Source organism: Sus scrofa, chromosome 18 (assembly GCF_000003025.6).
Source record: "Sus scrofa isolate TJ Tabasco breed Duroc chromosome 18, Sscrofa11.1, whole genome shotgun sequence".
NCBI lineage: Eukaryota > Metazoa > Chordata > Mammalia > Artiodactyla > Suidae > Sus > Sus scrofa.
Window position 1 is genome coordinate 33,036,116 of NC_010460.4, and position 23,734 is coordinate 33,059,849.

The following is a 23,734-nucleotide window of genomic DNA, read 5'->3' on the forward strand; positions in this document are numbered from 1 at the left end:
TATAAGAAATAGTTTCATGCCTCCAAGAGGAGAGTCTGACTTCTTTCACAGAAAATATAAAGTGCTAACCATAAAAGGAAAACATTGACAAATACGGCTTTATTGGAATTAAAAATATATGTTCTGAGTTCCTGCTGTGGCACAGCAGGTTAAAGATCTGGCACTCTCTCTGTGGCAGCATAGGTTCGTTTCCCTGGCCCGGTGCAATGGGTTAAGGACCCCTGTTGCCACAGTTGAGGCATAGGCCACAGCTACTGCTTATATTTGATCCCTGGCCCAGGAACTTCCATACTCTGTGGGTGATTTTTTTTAAAAAAAGAGTACATTCATCAAAAGACACAATTAAGACAATAAAAGGCAACCTACAGACTAGGAGGAGAAATGTGTACACACATAACCACAAATCAATAAGAAAAAGACAACCTATGTTTTAGACCAAGCATGAGCCTGGAATCAGCACCACACAAAAAAAGGGAAAACCAAGTCAACAAAAGACTTGCGAAAAGGGACGCATTGCACCAGTAGTCGAAAATATGTAAATAAACATTGCAATGCAAATACCATACCATTAATCACCTACCAAAACAATTAAAATTTAAGACTCAAAGAACATGTTTATAGAAGTAGGACCCTCATACGGCTCTGGTGGAGACATAAATCGTTACCACCCTTTTAGTGAACTTTTTGGCACTGTTAACAGCAGTTGAGAATATCCCATGACAGAGCAATCCACTCCTAAATACATGACTCAATAGAAATATGTGCACAGAAGTGTTCAGGGAAGCATTATTTGTCATAGCCAAAACCTGGTCAAAAGCCAAATGTCCATCAGCAATAAAATGGGTACATTATATTCTACAGTAGCATACTCTACAGAAATATAAATAAATAGCTATACATAATAACATAGAAGAATTTCAAAAATACAATGTGAAGCAAAAGAAGCCTGGGTGGGGGGATACCATGTGGTTGTATCCACGTAAATTTCAAAAATCAGACAAAACTAAACCAGAGATAAGAATAGTGGTTATCCTTAGACAAGAGAATCCATTGTACAGTTATGATCTGTACATTTCCCCATGTGTTATGTTAAACTTATTTAAAATATATTAAAAATTATTGGCACTGGCAATTAGAAAATCATTGGACTTTTCAGAACATTTCAATAGAGTCATTTGGCTAAAAGACAAAGTTTTTACATAAGGAGAAAGTGAGGGGAAAAAATGGAAGTAGTGGGCAGATTAAGTGTTGAAAAGACTGAAGCAACTGAGATAGGCTGGGACCTGGGACCCTTTACTATAGTGCTTGCACCTGGACAGCCATCCACTTGAGCAATAGAATACAAAGAAACTATACAAGACTAAAAATAACTACATAGATGCACAGCAGAAAGGAATCTGACTAGTATCCTTGAGGATGCAGGTTCAATTCCTGGACTGGCTCAGTGGGTTAAGAATCTGGCATTGCTGTGACCTGTGGTGTAGGTCACAGACACAGCTTGAATTCCACATTGCTGTGGCTGTGGCTAGCAGCTCTAGCTCTATTTGACCCCTAGCCTGGACACCTCCATATGCCACACATGCGGCCCTAAAAAGCCAAAAAAAAAAAAAAAAAAAAAAAAAAAAAAAAAAAAAAGTACAAAAGGCCAAAACCCAACTATCATTTCTGAGGGGCTGGGAGCAAATGCAGGGAACTACACATGATCCCTGCACTCAGTGCCCACCAAGGAGGTGGGCAAACCACATGAACCATCCCTCCTGGCCTGCTCCACCTATGTACCACTACCCTCACCTATCTATGCACCTCCTACCCACTTAAGGAACCAACCAGCCTTCCTGGGAGTGAGCAAGGGCACCTGTTACTTTTTTTCACCCATTCTGCAGCAGCAAGAGTCCCACTAAAGCCTTGCCTGAATTTCTCCTTTGGGCATCATCAATTTCTATTGACTAAGAAATGTGTCAACACATTCTTAACCCTAACCCTAACCCAGCTGGTAACACATCCAGTAACAGTTCACCCCAGTGTAAACGTGATAACATATCTGTTTATGTGCATGTTAAATGTTCTGGTTATTCAACCGTTAATTTCACTTTAGTGCAAATCTTCAAAAAATTGCTGTTTCTCATTGTTTAAATCTCAACAATGTATATACATAACCCAACCCACAGAAATGAAAAACATTTTCAGTTTTGAGATATAAATAGCCAATTTTGGAGGAAAAATAATTTTGACTTTAATATTATATCTGGCATAAAATTTTGTTTTTAACATACATAAAGTTTATCTTGAGTCCCAACAGCAATATATTTTCAGTATCCATATTCTATTTTTCACATTCTGAGTAAGATAACTCAGCAACCCCTATTGTAATAAGAATTTTAATATAAATATTGGAAATACACTCCATTTATAAAAGTTAAGGCAGAGGTAATTGGAATGAAATAAATTTTCGTTAAACAAAGTAACCAATAAGGACTTTGCTGTCTGTGTTCATAAGTCTGATTTCCTCATCAGAATTAGCTATTAGTCTTCCATTTTAGAACTTGCTTACTTTCTTTTTATATAATACAAAAGCCATTATCATTTAATTAAAACGATTCCATTAAATAGCTGATCTTTCACTTTATAAGACTTGGTGTTAAATGTGATTCAAATTCCAAGTTAAAATCATTCTCAGCTGAAGGCAGAGGTATGTCTGTGAGTCTCAGATTCAGGGAGCTGGCTCCAAACCAGCTCTCGGTGCATGTGGGTTCTCTGTCTAAGTCAATGATTCAGATTTTGCACATCTTTAGGAATGTCACTCCTTGGGAGTGATTACTGCAATTCTAACTCACAAATTTAATTAAGAGTGTTCAATTCCATGGTCATGAAGCTATCCAAGAAATAAATTGAAATATTGATTAAATTTTAAATTCCATGGAATCATAATTTATGAAGGTATTCTCCAAATGAAAGTCAAAAGTTAAATGCATTTTGAAAATTTACCAAAAATGTAAACTTAATAACATGAACTTTGTTCACTGCTATAAACTTAAGATTATGTCAAAGGGCATGATTGTTTTCCTAGCTACTAATACAATTGCCAGGTTATCTTCCCAAAACAGGATTGATAGTTTCTTTTCTGTGCACTAGATTCTGTTTTACTTGGCTCTGGTTTTTTTGGGGGGGGAGAGGTCTTTAAATTACATTTATAATGTTAAGATGAGGCCACAATACCTTAATGTATTCAAGTCTCAAATACATGAAGCAAAATGGTCTGTTTCAAAACAAAAAGACAACCCATACAATAGGAGAGAATCTTTGCAAATAAAGGAACTGACAAGGTTTAATCTCCAAAATAATACAAATTTGTCATACAGCTTTATACCAAAAAAAAAAACCAAAAAACCCAACCCAATTAAAAAATGTTCAGAAGTCTAAACAGATATTTCTCCAAAGAAGACACACAGATGGCCAAAAACACATGAAAAGATACTCAACATCATTAATTATTAGAGAAATGCAGATCAAAACTACAATGAGGAATCACCTCACACCAGTCAGAAAAGGTGTTATCAAAAAGTCTACAAACAACACATGCTGGAAACGGTATAGAGAAAAGGGAACCCTCCTCCACTGCCAGTGGGAATGTAAGCTGGTGCAACCACTATGAAGAACGGTACAGAAGTTCCTTAAAAACTAAATCTAGGATTACCATATGATCTAACAATCCCACTCCTGGGTATCTATCCATACAAAGCCATAATTTGAAAAGATACTTGCACCCCAAAGTTCACTGCAGCACTATCTACAATAGCCAAGACATGGAAGCAACTTAATGTCCAACAACAGAAGATTAGATAATGAAGGTGGGGTATATATATATATATACATGGAATATTACCAGCCATAAAAAGAACAAAATAATGCCATTTGCAGCAACATAGAATGATAATTTCTAGGTCCATCCAAGTGAAGTAAGTTAGACAGAGAAAGACAAAGCCCATATGAGATCACTAATACATGGAATCTAATAAAAAATGATACAAAAGAATTTACAAAACAGACTCAAAGGTTTTGAAACTAAACATAATGGTTACCAAAGGGGAAACATGGAGGGGAGGAGTAAATTAGGGGGTTCGAGTTGACATGCTACTATATATAAAGTAGATAACAAGGACCTACTGTATAGCCAGGAAAATCTACTCAAAACTGTGTAATAACCTACACGGGAAAAGAATCTGAAAAGGAGCTGATATATGTATATGCATAATTGATTTACTTTGCTGTACACCTGAAACTAACACAACTTTGTAAGTCAATTATACTCCAAGAGAAAAAAATCTTTTTATGGTCTGTTTCATTTTTTCATTGGTCTGTTGCTTGCAACCAACAACCTCTAACTGAAATACCCCTCACATGTAAAAAACTTCCAGATAATCTATCTTTCTACCTGGACCTAATGCCACAAAGTAGTAAAGGTGAATTAAGGTAAGACCCAAGGCAGAGAAAGGTGAGGAAGTAAATATTTAGCCATGGGATTCTATTTCTTTTGTCATACTTACACATTTTTCCTGATATCCAGATAGGGGTTTGAAAGAAATCTGTGTAGGGCAAACTTCTGCAGGTTTGCATGTCTGCAAAGATCTACAGACCCTGAAAAAAGTATAGCCAGCATTCTATGCAACCTGCTTTCCTCACAGGATTGTAGGTGGACCCAGAATGTTTGTTCTGGTAACATATGGATGACCTTGGACTACACTGCTCTCCTGTCTCAAGGGACAGATTGAGGGCTGCCACACACAAACAGGACATGCTTTGAATCTCTCTCTAGTGGTACCAGAAGAAGACAGGTAATGAGAAAGGAAGGCTTTTACATGTTTCTGTTTTCTAATTCCATTAGATTCCAGATCATACATGTAAATATCTGAGTGAAGGACCTGGTTCCAAGCCAGCTACCAAGAAGGAAAAAGACCACCAGTTTAAAGATAAGCCAGTTCTTGTTTCTCATAGAAAGTAAGATTAGCAGCTCTTTGGAAAAGGAAAGAAATGGAAATGGAATGGAACAATGCCTATTTTAAAAACAACAGTGCAGAATTTAAATAATCTGTTGCAAAAATCTTGACAAGACATTGGAAATACCTTCTTGAAAAGATGAGTTAAAGTAAACATAGCAAGTTTTCCTGGTATAGTAAATAAAATGTCATAGTTAACTTTCTTCCATGGAGCAGTCGTACAGATAAAAGGCATTTTAACAATTCAAGAATATACTATTTGTGCCTATACCTTACCAAGTATGCCTAGAAATTTGCATACCACATTCATTTTCAAAGAGCAAGGGGAAAATAAACAAGTAGTTAAGAAGACACAGCTGCTAATTTCAATAAATTGAATAGCTGGTGTGAATCTTTGACTTTAAGTGTATATTAAAGGCACATTAAAAGATTCCTAACCACACAACAATAGATACTCAAGCTGCCAAATATTTATGCATTTTTCTCATTGAAGCCCAAGAATTTTGTGCAAAATCTTCATTTAAATTTCAGGCAAAATTTCAAAAGCATTTTGCTTTAAAAAAAAAAATCTCCAATCTGTTCCTCCAATCTGTAAGGGAATAAAACATAAAGACGTCTCTGAACTTTCATCTCTATTATCAATAATCCCTGGATCCTGTAGGAATACCTAATTTGAAATTTTTCACTCAATCCATCAAAACTGGTTGCAGATATATATACAATTTATATATACTTATTTTCTCTCGCTCAACCATAAACCCTCTGAGGGCAAAGATTATTTTAGTCAGGACTGTATTCCAGTGCTCAAGGCCAGACACAGAGCAGGCAGGCAGTGTACATCTCTGTTTAGTCAATACACACACAACTGTTCACACTGAGAAAAAAAATATATTACAGGATTGAGGAAAAGCCTTTTCTACATCTTCTGGAGAGGAACTGTATATAAGTATTTAATATTAAGCACACAGTGTTCATTTGAGTCAAACCAAGTGCCTAAAATGGAATTCATCCCTTGAAGTCCTCAAGGGATGTGAGCATGCCTCTGAGATGTGAGCATGTCAGTCTTTGGTGAAGAGCTGGGTGGGCAGGAGAGACCTCAGTTTGGAAAGAGGGACTGTTCACCCAAAGGAGGAGCTGGAGGCTATGCTGGAAACCTCCAGACCCTGATGCTTTCAGTCCAGCAGGTCTTCACCACTCCCTCAATAGAGTTTTTCCAGAGACGCGTAGGATACCCGATATATCCCATCACATCCATTACACCCCAAAACTACACTTATTAGTCAAAATTAGTCTAGTGCTGGAGTTCCCATTTCAGCACAGTGGAAATGAATCCAACTAGTACCCACGAGGATGCAGGTTCAATCCCTCGCCCCCCACAGTGGATGGGGGATCTGGAGATGCCTTGAGCTGTGGTGTAGGTCACAGATGCATCTTGGATCCTGCATTGCTATGGCTATGTTGTAGGCTGGCAGCTGTAGATACAATTAGACCCCTAGCCTGGGAACTTCCATATGCCACAGGTGCAGCCCTAAAAAAGCAGAAAAAAAAAATCGTCTAATGCTGTGCAGAGAGTCAAGTAAAAAACAAGATCCCTGCTTTGGGGAAGCTTATGTTCTGGTAATTGGTAGTTTGATGCAGAACCTGAAGAAGCCCATCCCCCAAACCAGATGAAAAAAACAACAAAACAGCAAACAGTCAGCACTGCCAATAAGAAAGAATTCCAAACTCAAACCTTACACTTTGAGAAATATTATTTCATGCCTCTTGAGAAAATAGTACAGTTGGTTAAAGAAGGAAGACAAAATTCTGGAAAAGAAAAAAACAAAAAAAAAACCCAAACCAAAAACAAAACATTAACTCTACTTTGAGGGATGCGACTGGGGCATGTGGCATCTGTGACAACATAGAACACCCCAAGAGGGATTCTTCCTTATGATCAGTGGACAGAGATTTGGCCTGAGCTGAAAGAATCCCTTACATCCTGCTCTTTAAAAAAAATTTCTACCAGGAGAAGAAAGGCAAAGAGGGTATAAGAAAAAAATGTTTTAAGGATAATGTTCCTGACAACACAAACAAGCTTGACCAGATTGGGGGTGGGGGGGGAGGAATGAGAGTAAAGCAAAGCCTGAAGCCTCAAAGTTCTGTGCATTAGATCAGAATCCAAGTTCTGCAAGGAAGACATAGACCTCAAGTCTGGGGTGGCCTTTGTGTGGGTTTGGAACATAATTTCAGAATAAAAAAGCACAGCAGACCTGATTTAGCTGTTCAGGCCTGAGTGCCCTTCCCTCCCCAGGCTCTTAGACCTTGGTATTGATGGGTGTTTATACTAACAGATTCAAAAAAAATTAATTAAGCCTATTTCATTATGGCAGTGAATTTTTTTTAAAGTAGCTTAAACTCTCCTCATCTGATACAGCGTTTACTTGTCATAGAAATCAGCCGTTTTAGGACTGTTGAGGTCTGCAACATCCAAGAAACACTCCTCGGGCGTATTTTAGAAAACTATTAAAGAAAAAAATGACATCTCAGCTGTATTAACATGAATTGCTAATGCTTCATTAATGATGCTTAAATGCAAGGATCACTCAGAGAACAAAATTGTGAGAAATTTTTAATCTCCAAAGTCATTACTGCTTTAAGTCATTTGTTTGTTTAGAGTGACTAATTGTATACTTTTTTGTACAAAGTCTATTTCTGCGGTGCAAAAAGATGTTTTACAATTACAAGCAATTTCATAAATGACTCTCAAGAGTTTGATGGCAATGTAAGCATCCAGTGATGAGTTTCTTATGTAGTTCATGGCTTCATTGCAGTAAGAAACATCATTGTTCAGAAATACATAGAGAAGAAATTTTTTAGAACCACGACTAACTTTTTCAGCAAACAGAAGTTTGAATTTTTCTACTTATAACTCAATAAAGCTGTGTTATTTACTCAATTGGAACAAGAAGTCCAGCAGCCAGTCTTCATGACTGGATGGCTTAAATAACTCCCCTTCCCGCGGCATCGTCAGAGCTTATTCATTTAATTTGATTACTTTAAGCATAAAACCTGCACAAAGGGACACTTTCTCTCATTTTTCCACATCTTCTCTTCTAGAGATTGAGGAAAACACTGTTGCTGGTTTTCTATAACCCTCAGTTTTGGCAATTATTAAATCTTTAAGTTAAGGGCAGAGCCGATGCTCCAAGTATTCATTAATCCAAATTGGAATATTTCATGTTCAGGTAGCTTCTTACTGGGTATGTTATTACTTTGTGTGTGTGAATAGAGCATTTGTAAAAAGACTTATCTGAAAATTGGAGAGTTGCTTAGACTTTGAAGATAAGTTTCAAATACAACCAAGTCATAGGAAAGACGAGGTCAATGTGTATGTATGAACATGGAAAGATGTACTATTGAGAACAGAAGTTGCAAAAGAATATTATGGTTTCTTCCTAATTTGGATTTGAGTTTTGGGTTTTTTGTTTGTTTGTTTGTTTTCTTTTTTGGCTGCCCTGCAGCACATGGAGTTCCCAGGCCAGGGATCATATCCGGGCCACAGCCGTGACCCAAGCCACAGCTGTGGCCACACCAGATCCTTAACACACTGTGCCGGACTGGGGATAGAACCTGCATCCCAGCTCTGCCAAGATGTCGTCAATCCTGTGCCACAGTGGGAACTCTGGATTTGAGTATTTTTAAAGAATAGGAATTCTCTTGAAAAAACTATCTGCTTACCCTTCCTGGAAGGATACACCCAAAACTACTGTAGGCAAGAGGACTGGAAATCAGGTATTTATAAGTGTAAAGATTTAAATATATTCTTTCAAAGGTAAAATATAGAAAGTGTAAATTAGTGTATTCTACTTTGAGAGTTTATGTGCTATATCTTTACATCACTCCCATATACAAGGCTTTATTTTGTTTTATAATTTGGCTTGGCTAATGCTATCAGTATGCAGTAATTTCTAAATCTCTCCTCCCAAATTTATAACTACTAATTTAGTGTTTTTCACACCACATTTCTTATTAGAGTTAAAACTTTAGGCAATAGAAGGAACACATATTAATTTCAAATTTGTGATGTCAAAACCTTTTTGAAAACTATGTTTACCTTTTTACGATCTTTATTCTCATGAAACTGATCATTTTCATCTCCAATAAACTTGGTGATGGCCCCTCTTAATATTAAAGTACAAGTGTGAGAAGGATTTAGCTTAAGGCCATAGTTCAAATCACGTATGGCTCTTTTGGTTTCTTTGCATGACTTCCACACCAGACCTCTAACATGGTACATTAAAGCTCATTTTAAAAATGTGGTTTGTCTTTAGACTTTGGGAAAAAAAAAAGAAATAAAAAAAAAGAATCAAAACAAGAAAAAAAAGATAGGCTAGAGTAGAATAAAGAACTCCAGCCCAGCAGTTCAGAAATCTGAATTTTTATTAACTAACAGAGTTGCATTAACTGTACAGCCATGCAGGTTGTACACTGGAAACTCAGGAGCTCCATTCACATGGTCCAAACTTAGATCATGTGATCTGCGCCCCTCAGGAGTGATGTCATTTACAACTCAGGCGCCCTGAAACTCACATAACTATAACTAATCAGTTCCCTGGATCTCACTTTCCCCATCTGCAAAATGAGAAGGTACCTTTCAAGCTTGTCAAACTGTAGACTTAAAACCATCTTCTCCATGCATTTTCATTCACTGCATTTCCTTAGCTCTGCTTATCTTTTCAAAAATCCACATATACCATTTGACAATAAATTGTTAATAACATTAATGCAACATTTTATCAATCTACATCACAGAAAGTGAAGTTTTTAAAGGCACATTTTATGAAGATGATGTGTAATAGTATATTAGCTATATATAGTATTGTTGATTATAATAATTTTTAACTTTATTCCTCAATTTCATTCTTATATTCCAAGGTGCACAACATTCACTGACTTGAAAACTGGTCAAGGAGATATATGGTGACATAAACAAACATAAAAATAGGGAGATGTAATTACAATGTCTAAAAAATAGCAAGCAGAGATTATAAAGGAAAGAATCTTAGGAATAATACACTATTATTAGTCATTTGTTTTATTACTAATAGTTATCAAACCTACCAGATTAAGAATGTCCAAAGAAATAGCTTTGTTAGCATCCTTTATTGCTTCTCTCACCTGTCCTAAATCAATGTAGATAAGGTAGAAAGAAATATTTTCCCATAATCTTTCTTATTATTTTATTGCCAAGGATAAACTGGATAATAAATGCATTTATTATCTATGAACATATATGACATGTTCATAGATGGTTGTGACTTTCTGAAAAACTACCAAAGGCATACTGAAATATGTCTCACAGATTTATAATGTAAGAACAGATTTTTTTAAATTGAAATGAGCCACTAGACTAATGTAAATGCAGCTAATGGTAGTAAAGGATCTACCACCTCAAACCAGAACAGGAGAGTTCCCTTTGGACATAGCTTGAATTGGAGGTGAAGACAAGCAGATATAAAAGGCCTAGGGAAGAAAATAAAAAATCTCAGAGGAAAATTGCCTTTCATAATTATTTACTTTTTTTGTCTTTTTAGGGCTGCACCCATGGCATATGGAAGTTCCCAGGCTAAGGGCTGAATCAGAGCTGCAGCTGCACCACAGCCACAGCCATGCTGGATCCTTAATCCACTGAGTGAGGCCAGGGATTGAACCTGCATCCTCATGCATACTAGTCAGGTTCATTACTCCTGAAACACAATGGGAATTCCAATAATCCTTTACTTCTTTGAATAGAAAGCTAATAAAATGCTTTAGAGAGATTTGAAAAATATTGTTGATAAAATATAATTGTTCCCCCTTCATTTGTATAGACTGTGGGTGAAAGTGAAAGTGAAGATTATAAGGGGCTTTTGCCTCCTATGCTATAATGTATTAATTATATGTTGCTGAGAAAAAAAATAATATAATGCAAAGAGCTTGGCCATGGCCAGAGTCTCTTCTGGGGAAGAATCCATTCCCCCACTCATATAGGTGATGGAAGCATTTACTTTCTTGTGGGTATAGGATTCATGAAGGTTTACTGGTTTAAAAACAGAAAACAGAAAGAGAGACAAAGTCTGCTGGCAAGATAGATTCTAGTATAACATAATGTAATCATGAAAGTGGTATCCCATCATTGCCATATTCTCTTGGTTAGAATCAAATCACAGGTCTTGTAAGAGGAGGTAATTACACCAGGAAACAGAGATCATGGGGGCCACCTTAGCATCTATTTGCTACAATCCACCCTCTGGCCATCAATAATTCACATCTTTTGCCCATGCAAAATACATTTTTCTCTCTTTAAGGTTCTCAAGACTCTCATTGCTCTATAGCTGCAACTCAAAAGTTCAAACTCTCATCATCTAAATTAGGTTCAGGTGCAGATTAGGCTCCTAGGTGTAATCTGTAAAATATAGGTACTGAGAAATAGTTCCTCTCCACTTTCAGACCTGTGAAACTAAAGTTATCTGTTGCAACATGGCCAACATGCAATGGTGGGATAGGTATAGGAAAACTGCTATAGACATCTCAGTTTGTAAAGGGGGATGATCAAAGGTAAAAATGTTACTGGTCTATAGGAACTCAGAAATCAATCCAGCCAGACAAAACTTGGGAGTTACTGTACTAATGTTCAAAGGCTGGAAATAATCCTCCATGGCTCTCTGACCGTGGAGGATCGTGGTTCGTCAACTCATCTTTCCTTTTTCATAAATGGTAGCATGTGCTTATAGCCAAGTAGTGTTGTCAGCCAACTTCCTGACAGAAGAATGTTGGAGATCAACAGCCTCCTTTCATTTTGTACTCTCTCTGCCACTTTCCACCCAAGCTTGGAAATGTTTCTGCTGAAATAATTTTCTCAAAAATTTTGTGGGTCTCCCTTGGGTTTCAAAGGAGTTTGTTCCATTAGACAAAAGATGCACCTAGAGATCTTTTCAAGATAATCTTTTTCTTTTTTTTGTCTTTGCCTTTATTGAAGTAGTTGAAGAAAAAACAGGAACAATTTGCTTGCTTTCTGCTATTATACAAAAATCCCCCTTTCTCCATTTTCCAATAACATGCTCACTTCCTTTTGAGTCTTCCAACAGGGTCCTTAAAGTCCAAATATCTACCAATAGCCCGTTTGAGGGAATTTAGGCCTTTTGTATTATCTTAAAAATTCTCTAGACTATCTATTGCCTGGTTTCAAAGCCACCCCCACATTTTTAGGTTAGAGCAGCATTTTACTTCCAAATACTAAAATCTGTTTTTGTTTACTATTGCTGAAGACCAAATCACCACCAACTTAAAAGCTTAAAACAAGATACATTTATTATCTTAAGGTTTCTGAGGGTCCGTAGTGTGGACATGACTTAGTTGGGTTGTCTGTTTAGAGTCTCATAGGCTGTAATCAAGGTGTTAGCCAGGGCTACATTCTTATCTGGAGGCTCCAGTAGGGACAGGCTTGCTTCCCTGCTCATGTGATTGTTGGCAGCATCCAGTTCCTTTTGGCTGCAGAGTTCACAGCACTTGTTTCCTCAAAACCATCAAAGTAAAAGGGGGAGTGAGCCTGCTAGCAAGCTGGAGTTTGTAGAAGGTGATGTTATCATAGGACATCTCATCACCTGTGCCACACTCTATTGATTAGAATCAAATAACAAGTTCTGCTCACATTTAAGGGGAGAGGATTACATGTGAATAACAGGAGGCAGGGATTACAGGGGCCACCTTGGATCTTCTGCTCTTTTCCAAAAGTCGCTAACACTTTCCTCCTTCCCTGCTCCCTCACATTCTATTTTCCTACTGAATGAAAGTATGAGAAAATCTTCGAACTTAATACACACCTTCACATCTCTGGTCCTTTTGTACATTCTGTTTTGTCTAACGAGAATGTCTTTTGTCCTCTTCTAACCAGCAGTGCATGCATGTGTTCAGTTCCTTCCTATTCAGGACCAGAAGGCAGCTCTGCCCTTATCTCTGCTGTCTGTTAAAATATTAGATTCTATTCTACCTACATGAGTTCTCTATACCTCAAGTTCTTTGCAGAAAAAAATAACTTGGGGAGTTCCTGTCGTGGCTCAGTGGTTAGCGAATCCAACTAGGAACCATGAGGTTGTGGGCTCGATCCCTGGCCTTGCTCAGTGGGTTAAGGATCCAGCGTTGCTGTGAGCTGTGGTGTAGGTTGCAGACGTGGCTTGGATCCCGCGTTGCTGTGGCTCTGGTGTAGGCCGGTGGCTATAGCTCCAATTGGACCCCTAGCCTGGGAACCTCCATATGTCACGGGAGTGACCCAAGAAATGGCGAAAAGACAAAAAAAAAAAAAAAAAAAAAAAAAAACTTGGCCCTCTGTGTTGCAGGAGAGCTACTAGCAGAGCCTAGAGAAAAGATAATACAGGATCTATGTTCTCATTATATTCAATTTTATACTTGACTCAATCTGTATCTTTGGTTCCTGACCTCAAGTGCAACTCCCATCACATTCTCAGTCTAGTTCCCTCTTCCCTGGGACTTGAACACTTGTCAGAGCTCTGCTTCCACTCTAGTCTGGGCCAGGTTTGCAGATACTCCCTCTGCCAGCTTCTCCCCTCCCAAAGTTTTCCGCCTATGAAAACCAAAGGGTCATCTCTTTGGAACATCACATTAGCTTTGCATGCACTCTACAGGAGTCATTAAATCGTTCATTCACTCAACTAATGTGACCTCTGTTAGCTGCTCCATATACTAGTGAACAAAACATGGCCTCTGTCCTGAGTGCCTGACAATCTAGTGAAGGGGGCAAGTGTAAGCAGATAATGGCCATGTGTTGGTAATATGCTATCAAAAAATATTTAAACAAAGGTATGGAATCATGGAAAGGCCTCCTGCACTGAGGAAATGGAAACAATTCGCTGTGTCTGAATCAGATGTGAGATGCATAAGAGAGAGTTAAAAAGTGGTGATCAGTTACCAGCCTTTAATTTTCAAATTAAAAGAAATTTGGGCCTTCTCTCACAGGTAGGAGAGCCACCAAAGATTTTTAATATAAAAATAAAATGTTTGAGGAGTTCCTGTCATGGCACAGCGGAAAAGAATCCAGCTAGGAACCATGAGGTTTCAGGTTCGATCTCTGGCCTTGATCAGTGGGCTAAGGATCAATGCTCAAGGCATTGCCATGAGACGTGGTGTAGGTTGCAGATGTGGCTCAGATCCTGTGTTGCTATGGCTATGGAGTACACAGGCAGGCTCCAATTGGATCCCCAGCCTGGGAACCTCCATATGCCTCAGGTGTGGCCCTAAAAAGCAAAAAAATAATAATAAAAAATAAAATGTTTGAAATTGTTTGAGGAATAAGACTCTGGTAGAAACCTATCAAAAAGCTAATACAATAGATGTACACATTAACAAACTGAAGAATAAAAACCATATGATCATCTCAATAGATGCAGAAAAGGCTTTTGGCAAAATTCAACACCCATTTTTGATAAAAACTCTCCAGAAAGTGGGCATAGAAGGAATCTACCTCAAAGTAATAAAGGCCATATATGACAAACGCACAGTTAACAGCCTTCTCAATGGTGAAAAGCTGAAGGCGTTTCCACTAAGATCAGGAATAACACATGGATGTCCACTCTCACCACTTATATTCAACATAGTTTTGGAAGTCATAGCCATGGCAATCAGAGAAGAAAAAGAAATAAAAGGAATCCAAATTGGAAAAGAAGTAGAACTGTCTTGTTTGCAGATGATGTGATGCATAGAAAGTCCTAAGAATGCTACCAGAAAATTACTAAGCTCATCAATGAATTTGGTTAAGTTGTAGGATATAAAATTAATACACTTTTCTTTCATCCCTATGCACTTAACAGTGAAAGATCAGAAAGAGAAATTAAGGAAACAATCTCATTTACCATCACATAAAAGAGAATAAAATACCTAGGAGTAAACTACGTAAAGAGGCAAAAGACCTGTACTCTGAAAACTATAAGACACTGATGAAGGAAATCAAAGATGACACAAACAGATGGAAAGAAATAGCATGCCCTTGGATTGGAAGAAAACATTGTCAAAATGATTATACTACCCGAGGTAATCTATAGATTCAGTACAATCCCTATCAGATTACCAATTACCACAGAACAAAACAAAAAAATTTAAAATTTGTATGGAATCACAAAAGACTGTGAATAGCCTTTTTTGGGGGGGATATGGAGGGTTCCTAGGCCAGGGGTCAAATCAAGCCTGTAGCTGCTGGCCTATGCCACAACAACACCAGATCCAAGCCGTGTCTGTGACCTACACCACAGCTCACAGCAATTCCAGATCCTTAACCCACTGAGAGAGGCCTGGGATCAAACCTGCATCCTCATGGATGCCAGTCAGATTTGTTTCTGCTGAACCACAATGGGAACTCTCATCTTGAGGATATTTTTTTAATGATTTTATTTTTTCCATTGTAATTGGTTTACAGTGTTCTGTCAGTTTCTACTGTAGAGCAAAGTGATCCAGTCACACACACACACACACACATACATATATATCCTTATTCTCACATTATCCTCTGTCATGTTCCATCATAAGTGACTATAGTTCCCTGTGCTATACAGCAGGATCTCATTGCTTATCCACTCCAAATGCAGTAGTTTGCATTTATTAACTCCAGACTTGCAGTCCATCTCACACCCACCTCCCCCCTTTGGCAATCACAAGTCTGTTCTCCAAGTCTATGGGTTCCTTTTCTGTGCAAAGGTTCACAGAAAAGTCTGTATATTAGATTCCATATATAAGTGATATCATATGGTATTTGTCTTTCTCTTTCTGACTTACCTCACTTAGCATGAGAGTCTCTAGTTCCATCTGTGTTGCTGCCAATGGCATTATTTTGTTTTTTATGGCTGAGTAGTATTCCATTGTGTATATATACCACATCTTCTTAACCTATTCATCTGTCGATGGACATTTAGGTTGTTTCCATGTCTTGACTCTTGTAAACAGTGCTGCAATGAACATACAGCGGGTGCATGTATCTTTTCAAGAAAATTTTTGTCCAGATATATGCCCAAGAGTGGGATTACTACATCATATGGTAGTTCTCTATTTAGTTTTCTGAGGTACCTCCATTCTGTTTTCCATAGTGGTTGTACCAATTTACCTTTCCACCAACAGTGTAGAAGGGTACACTTTTCCGATCTTGAGAAAGAAAAACAGAACTGAAGGAATCAGTTTCCCAGACTTCAGAGTTACAGTGATCAAAGTGATCAAAACAATACGGCACTAGCACACACACAAAAAAAGAAATATAGATCAGTGGAACAGGACAGAAAGTCCAAAAATAAACCTGCTCCACTATAGGCAATTAATTTATGACACAGGAGGCAAGAATATACAATGGAGAAAAGACAGCCTCTTCAATAGGTGGTACTGGGCAAACTGGAAAGCTACACGTAAAAGGATGAAGTTAGAACATTCTTTTATACCATACACAAAAACAAACTCAAAATGGATTAAAGACCTACATGTAAGGCCAGAAACTATAAAAATATTAGAGGAAAACAGAGACAGAACACTCTTCAACATAAACTGCAGCAATATCTTTTTGGATCCACCTCCCATTGTAATGAAAATAAAAACAAATATAAACAAATGGGACCTAATTAATATAAAAATTTTTGTACCGCAAAGAAAACCATAAAAAAAAAGACAAACCACAGAACTGGAGAAAAATCAAATGAAGCAACCAACAAGGTGTATTTTAATCTCCAAAATATATATTTTAAAAAAAATGAAAAAATGGGCAGGGTATCTAAATAAACATTTCTCCAAAGATGACACAGAGATGGGCAAAAACATGAAAACATGTTCAACACCACTAATTATTAGAGAAATGCAAATTAAAACTACAATGATGTATCACTTCACACCAGTCAGAATGGCCATCATCAAAAAGTCAACCGGGAGTTCCCATCGTGGCGCAGTGGTTAATGAATCCAACTAGGAACCATGAGGTTGCGGGTTCAGTCCCTGCCCTTGCTCAGTGGGTTGACAATCTGGCGTTGCTGTGAGCTGTGGTGTAGGTCGCAGACGCAGCTCAGATCCAGCATTGCTATGGCTCTGGCATAGGCTGGCAACTACAGCTCCGATTAGACCCCTAGCCTGGGAACCTCCCATATGCCACAGGAACGGCCCAAGAAATGGCAAAAAGACAAAAAAAAAAAAAAAAAAAAAAAAAAAAGTCAACAAACAACAAATGCTGGAGAGGGTGTGGAGAAAAGGGAACCCTCCTCCACCATTGGTGGGAATGTAAGCTGGTACAACCACTATGGAGAACAGTATGGAGGTTCCTTTAAAAACTAAATATAGAACTACCTTAGGATCTGGCAATCCCACTCCTGGGCATCTATCCAGATAAAGCCAAATTTGAAAATATACATGCACCCCAATGTTCATTGCAGCACTATCTACAATAGCCAAGACATGGAAGCAACATAAATGTCCATCAAAAGATGACTGGATAAAGAAAATATGGTATATACACACAATGGAACATTACTCAGCCATAAAAAATGAAATAATGTCATTTGCAGCAACATGGATATACCTAGAGTTTGTCATACTGACTAAAGTAAGTCAGAGAAAGACAGATTATCATGTGAGATCACTAATAAGTGGAATCTAACAAAAAAAAAAAACTCACAAAATAGAAACAGACTCAAAGATTTCAAAATCAAATTTATAGTTGCCAAAGGGGAAATAGTGAGGGGAAGGATAAATTGGGAGGTTGGTATTGGCGTACACACACTACTATACACAAAATCAATGGGTATCAAAGACCTACTATATAGTACAGGGAAATCTACATCTGTTCTATGATGGCCTATATGGGGAAAAAATCTGGAAAAAAATGGATATGCAGATATGATTCACTTTGCTGTGCACCGAAATTAACACATTTTAGGTCAATTATACTCCAACAAAAATGTTTTTAAAAAATAGTCCAGAGGTGTAAATAAAGAGGGAATCAACTTAAGAAGCATTTTAGAGGTTTAGTTGACAGAAGTTGACCATCTTTGGAAGGAGAGGGGAGGCTGAAAAATCACTGAGGTGTTTCTTTTAGGTAAATTCCTGAAAAATGGGACCATGAATTAAGATGGGGAAAAAGGGAAGAGAGGCAGACTTGAGGAAAAAGTCTCAGGAATGTGGAGTCTTGCATGAAACTGGATATAGCATCAATGTTTGAGCTCAAGATATTTGCACCCTTCTCTGCTTAACCCACAAAAGTGGGTTTCTCTCCAAGTTAGGTTTTGGGTAATCTAGGAGGTGAAGGATAGAAACAAAGGGAACTTGATTCATCTTCTAAGGGATGAAAGCCTTGAATTTAAGTACATCTCCCCTGGCACACATAGCATGGTTTTCCTAAGTGGTACCTCCCTCAAAAATAGTAGTTCTGTGTTTGAAACTCTGGGTTTAAACGTCTCTTGTGCATATGAAGATGTTGTCCCACACCATTTTTAAAATGCAGTGCTTTAATCAACTTGATTGTAAGTTATGAATACATAAAAACATCTTAGTAGAGGAAGCACTTTTCATTTCAAAATAATGGCTTTTTGTTAACAACTGCTTATATACAGTAAGAGTAAGGTCTCTGGTGGAAACAATTTCGTAGAGGAAACAGGTTTGATAGCATGAAAATTACCCTCAGCCCAATAATTCAGAGAAAAATAATGCATTTTACTACAGACTACATGAGAATCTGCCATTCTTGAAAATTTTGGTGTGTGGAAGAAGGATTCATTACAGCCAACATTTCAGCCATACTGGAAATAAGTGTAGAATATTATTAAAATACTATGAATTAACATTTTATTAAGAATTATAAAAATATTGCAGAATATTTGAAAAATAGATGGGGGAACTATGTAATTCCAATATCCTTAAATAAGCTACAAATTATGTTTCCCTTTGGTCTTCTCTACATAATTGTATATAGCTATAATAATAATCTGCATTCCATTTCATGTACTTATTTTTTACTTAAGATAGTACTTAACACATTTCTATATTGTTATGTTATGTTTATGATCATTTCTTCTAATTGGAAAATCTTCTAACAAGTAGGTCCAAAATTTATCTAGTATGATATCATTGTGGGATATTTTTTTCTTCCCATATTCTTTTGCAATTATAAATAATACTGCAATGAACATCTTCATCAATAAGATTTCCCCCTTGTTTTAGTTTACATTAATAGGACAAATTCAGTAAATTGACCTGCAAGTTTAAATACTGTGCATCTTTTCATGGCTCTTGGTTTCTGTTATCACAATGCTTTTCATGAGGGTTGTTACCATTTGTCTTCCAACTTGCAAAATACAAAAATATCATTTCCATGATCGCTTTTTGGTCATTTCCTTTAAACTAATTTGAGTGGAAAAATAGCTCGTTCTGCCTTTTAATTTCACTCTATGATTACTAGCAATCACAAACATTTTTACTGTTTCCTTAACAGTTCTTCTTTTTTGATGAAATTTTGTGTTTGCCAATCCTATTGCGGTACAATTTTTTGCTTATAACTGAATGTACTTTTCTCTTTTTTTCCATTTTTTAAATTAAAGTGTAGTTGATTTACAATGTTATGCCTATTTCTGCTGAATATAAATGTGACCTAGTTATATATATATGTGTGTGTATATATATATATGTATGTATATATGTATACACATACATACATTTCCTTCCTTATATTATCTTTCATCATGGCCTATCCCAAGAGACTGGATATAGTTTCCTGTGCTATACAGTAGGACATCATTGCTTATCCACTCTAAACGTCATAGTTTGCATCTACTAACCCCAAATTCCCAGTCCATCCCACTCCCCCCTCCCTCTCCCTCAGCAATCACAAGACTGTTCTCTATATCTGCAAGTTTGTTTTTCTTTTGTAGATAGGTTTATATGTGCTGTATTTTAGTTTCCACATATAATGATATCATATGGTATTTGTCTGACTTAGTTCATTTAGTATGAAAATCTCTAGTTGCATCCATGTCACTGCAAATGGCATTATTTCATTCTTTTTTATGGCTGAGTAGTCAGAATGTACTTTTCATATGTCATGTTTAGCTTTGTTACATATACTAAAATACTTTCCTCTCTCATTCCTTTTGTTTGTTTGTTTGTTTGTTTGTTTGTTTGTTTTTTAGGGCCACATCTGCAGCATATGGAAATTCCCAGGCTAGGGATCAAATTGAAGCTGTAGCCACTGGCCTAACCAGATCCAAGCTGCATCTGCAACCTACACCAAGCTCATGGCAACCTCAGATCCTTAACCCACTGAGCGAGGCCAGGGATTGAACCTGCATCCTCATGGTTATTAATCAGATTTGTTTCCCCTTAGCCATGATGGGAATTCCTCTGTCATTTCTTTGGTGGCACAGTTTTGCAGAGCAATGTAATGGTCCACTAGAACCGCCAAATAGAAAAATCCCTCACAATAAATCTAACAATATTTTTATATCATAATGGACAAGCACAAGTGGTTCTTTATTTTAAATCACCACCCTTATCAATCTTAATAGGACTCTACAAGACTACTCCAGGACTTCTGTTGTTCCTTTAGGGCTGACTTTTACCATCATTCCATAAATGTTTCCTATAATAACACTCAGTTTTTAAAAACAATATGAAAACCCAAAAAGTTATTAAAAAACACCCTCTAATATTAGCCACACATTAATATAAATCAGTTTACTTCCTTAGAGATAATTTTTAAATATATTTAACAGACACAAAAATTACAGTTAACGGTAAATATACTTTCAAAACACAATGCATCACACAGAAAAAAAATATAAAAACAAAAAATTAGCATTTATGTTAGGTTCCTTTGCAACAAATATTATCTTCAATGTCTCTTTAAGGGTCATCAGTACCCATGGGTAATAGCACAACTGCGAGATGAAACGGGAAGAGAAGAGATTCTAGAGTCTGATAACCTGAGTTCAAACCCTGGCTTTGCCAATTAGTGGTAAGTAATTAATCCACATCTGTTTCTCACTTATATAATAACACCTTCCTCTCTCTTCACTCAGCACAGGGAGATTTGGATAGTTTAACCCACAGTCTTACAACATTGCTTGAAGGCAGAAATTGGAGCTTCCATTTGACATGGAGATCTCACACTTCTCTGCTCAACAGTAACCTGCCCTTACACTCCAGATTTCCTCTCCCCTTTTATCCATCTCCAGCACGACTCGCCATCTGATATATTATGTATGTTTACTGTCTGCATTTTGTCACTAGAAGGTAATATCCTTGAGCGTAGGAACTTTGCTTTTCTCACTGCTGTGTCTTCAACAGAAGTCGAAGAGTATATTCAACAGCTCTTCATTAAATTAATAAACTATGATACCACTCTTAAGACAGATTTTGCATATTGCTTTTCCCTATGATTTTTATTTATTTATTTATTTTTTTGCCATTTCTTGGGCCGCTCCCGCGGCATATGGAAGTTCCCAGGCTAGGGGTCGAATTGGAGCTGAAGCCACTGGCCTACACCAGGGCCACAGCAACCCTGGATCCGAGTCGCGTCTGCAACCTACCCCACAGCTCACGGCAACGCCGGATCCTTAACCCACTGAGCAAGGGCAGGGATCGAACCCGCAACCTCATGGGTCCTAGTCGGATTCGTTAACCACTGCGCCACGACGGGAACTCCTTCCCTATGATTTATAATTCCTTTTAAAAGTTATTTCACAGGCAAAGATATATATCTAAGTTACGACAAACCTGTTTATTTGTCATTTGTTATCTAATCAGGAAATGAGGGAACATTTTTGACTGGGAAAACTTCAGCAATGTGCTTGAATTCCTCCTACACATATTTAAAATGCTCTCACTTTTAAGTCAGAGTGTCAAATCCATTCTTTCCAATTTATTTTAAATTGAGATTCAACATTAAAATATCAAGACATTAGACCATGCATTCTGGGGTTATGTTGAATCTCTGGTGGAATTCTCCAAGCTGGACCTCAAGGTCTAAGTCAGCATGAATCTTTGGGTTGACAGAGTCCTCAAATTGAGTGCATATTAACCTGTACACATTTATAAACAGAGGCAGCATGTTTTTATCTTATAAATCCATGTGAAAAGAACGAGATGTAAAAATAATTTTCTCTTGTGGTTGACTAGGAATGACAGCTTTGGAAACAGCTGAGTCAGTCTCCTAGCTCCACCACTTATTAGCTGTGTGACTTTTAATAAAGCATTTAATCCCCCAAAGCCTCAGTTTCCACCTTTGAAACTAAAATATTATTTACCTTGTGGGGCTGTGAAGATTGAACACGATCAGCAAGGCACGCAACCAGCACCAGGACTGACAAGGCAAGGTTCCATAAATTCCCTCCTTCCCTCCGTTCCTTTCCCCGATGAGGGAGTGGAATGATTGCAGAGGATTGGGTATGAATCCTGGTTTCCCACATTACCAGCTGAGGGACCTTGGCTGCCTTATATAATCACTCTGATTCTTCCACTAACCCACCTGTATTAAGTTAACGGAATTCATGCCAATCTTCTGGGTTTCTTGGGAGGACAAAGTGAGATAATTCATGTGCTGTGCTTAGCATTCTGCCCCACACATGCTAAGTGCTCCGGGAAGAGAGTTTACTTTTAGTAATAATAATGTAAGGAAGGAGTTCCCGCTGTGGCCCAGTGGGTTAAGAATGTGACGGCATTGGCTCAGATAGCTGCTGAGACACTTCAGGCTTAATCCCTGGCCTGGCACAGTGGTTTTAAAAGGATCTGGCATTTCCACAGCTGCAGCTCAGATTCAACCCCTGGCCCTGGAATTTCCATATGCTGCTGGTGTGGCCATTAAAAAAAAAAATGTGTGTAAGTAAACACAAAGTAAAATAATGCTAAATAACAATCAGAAGGGCTAATTTCTCCCTAAGCTTACTCTACTAGATGCAAATTTAATGGAAAAGAAAAATTGTGTTCTTAAAATAAGCTTCTCATTTACACATTTGAAAGTGATATCATTGTTTTATGAAATGCAGGAGATGTTACGGTTGATAGGATTTGTACTTTTCTTCATCTTCCAAATTCTCCACACAGAATACATATGACCTCTGCAATCAGAAAAAAAAAAAAATACTTAAAAAACAACAAAGCAGGAGTCAGCATAAAATAGTCATAAAAATGATTTACGGTACGACTTGATATGAACCAAGCAATGCACTGTTTTCCGGGGTGGAATATTTTATGTATCCTACATCATGCTGTGTTCTGCTGCATGGAAACACATGGCTGTCATCAAACTGACACATTAAACTCCAATAACGTGCACCTTTTTTTAAAATCCTAAGTAACAGCCGAAACCCCCAGGTTTCTTTGGTGTGGAGGCAGTCCTTGCTGCATTTGTTCACTGCTACATGGCTTTCTTGTGGAGATTCGGGTTTGGGAAGGCAACTGCTAAATGAAAATGACTCATATAGAGCTGGAAGAGAAAAAGAGTGCCAAAGGACTTAAAGGTTTCTGTTTTTATTTTTATTTTCTTTAAGTAGTAAGACACCACATTTAAGTAATAAAAGAGAAGTTATTTCTGCCCCTTCAGTAATATCATCCATGCTGCTGAGGAAGTTGCCTCAGACTCCCCTGTGCCAGTGAGAACAGACCAGTCCAAAGACACATAAGCCAAAGCAAGCTTGTGGTCTATGACGACACATCCATACACAGTAGAGCTCCAAACCCTCACTGGTCTAGGAGTT

The 23,734-nt window shown here is 37.6% G+C and overlaps 1 long non-coding RNA gene across 1 annotated transcript in view; it reads right to left on the reverse strand.

Annotated features, from left to right (window-relative positions):
• Window positions 1–22,773, reverse strand: part of LOC110257595 — a 58,432-nt gene extending 35,659 nt beyond the window's left edge. The window contains exon 1 of the long non-coding RNA XR_002340433.1: window positions 22,286–22,773. This is a non-coding gene — a long non-coding RNA (uncharacterized LOC110257595). The remainder of the gene's footprint in view (window positions 1–22,285) is intronic.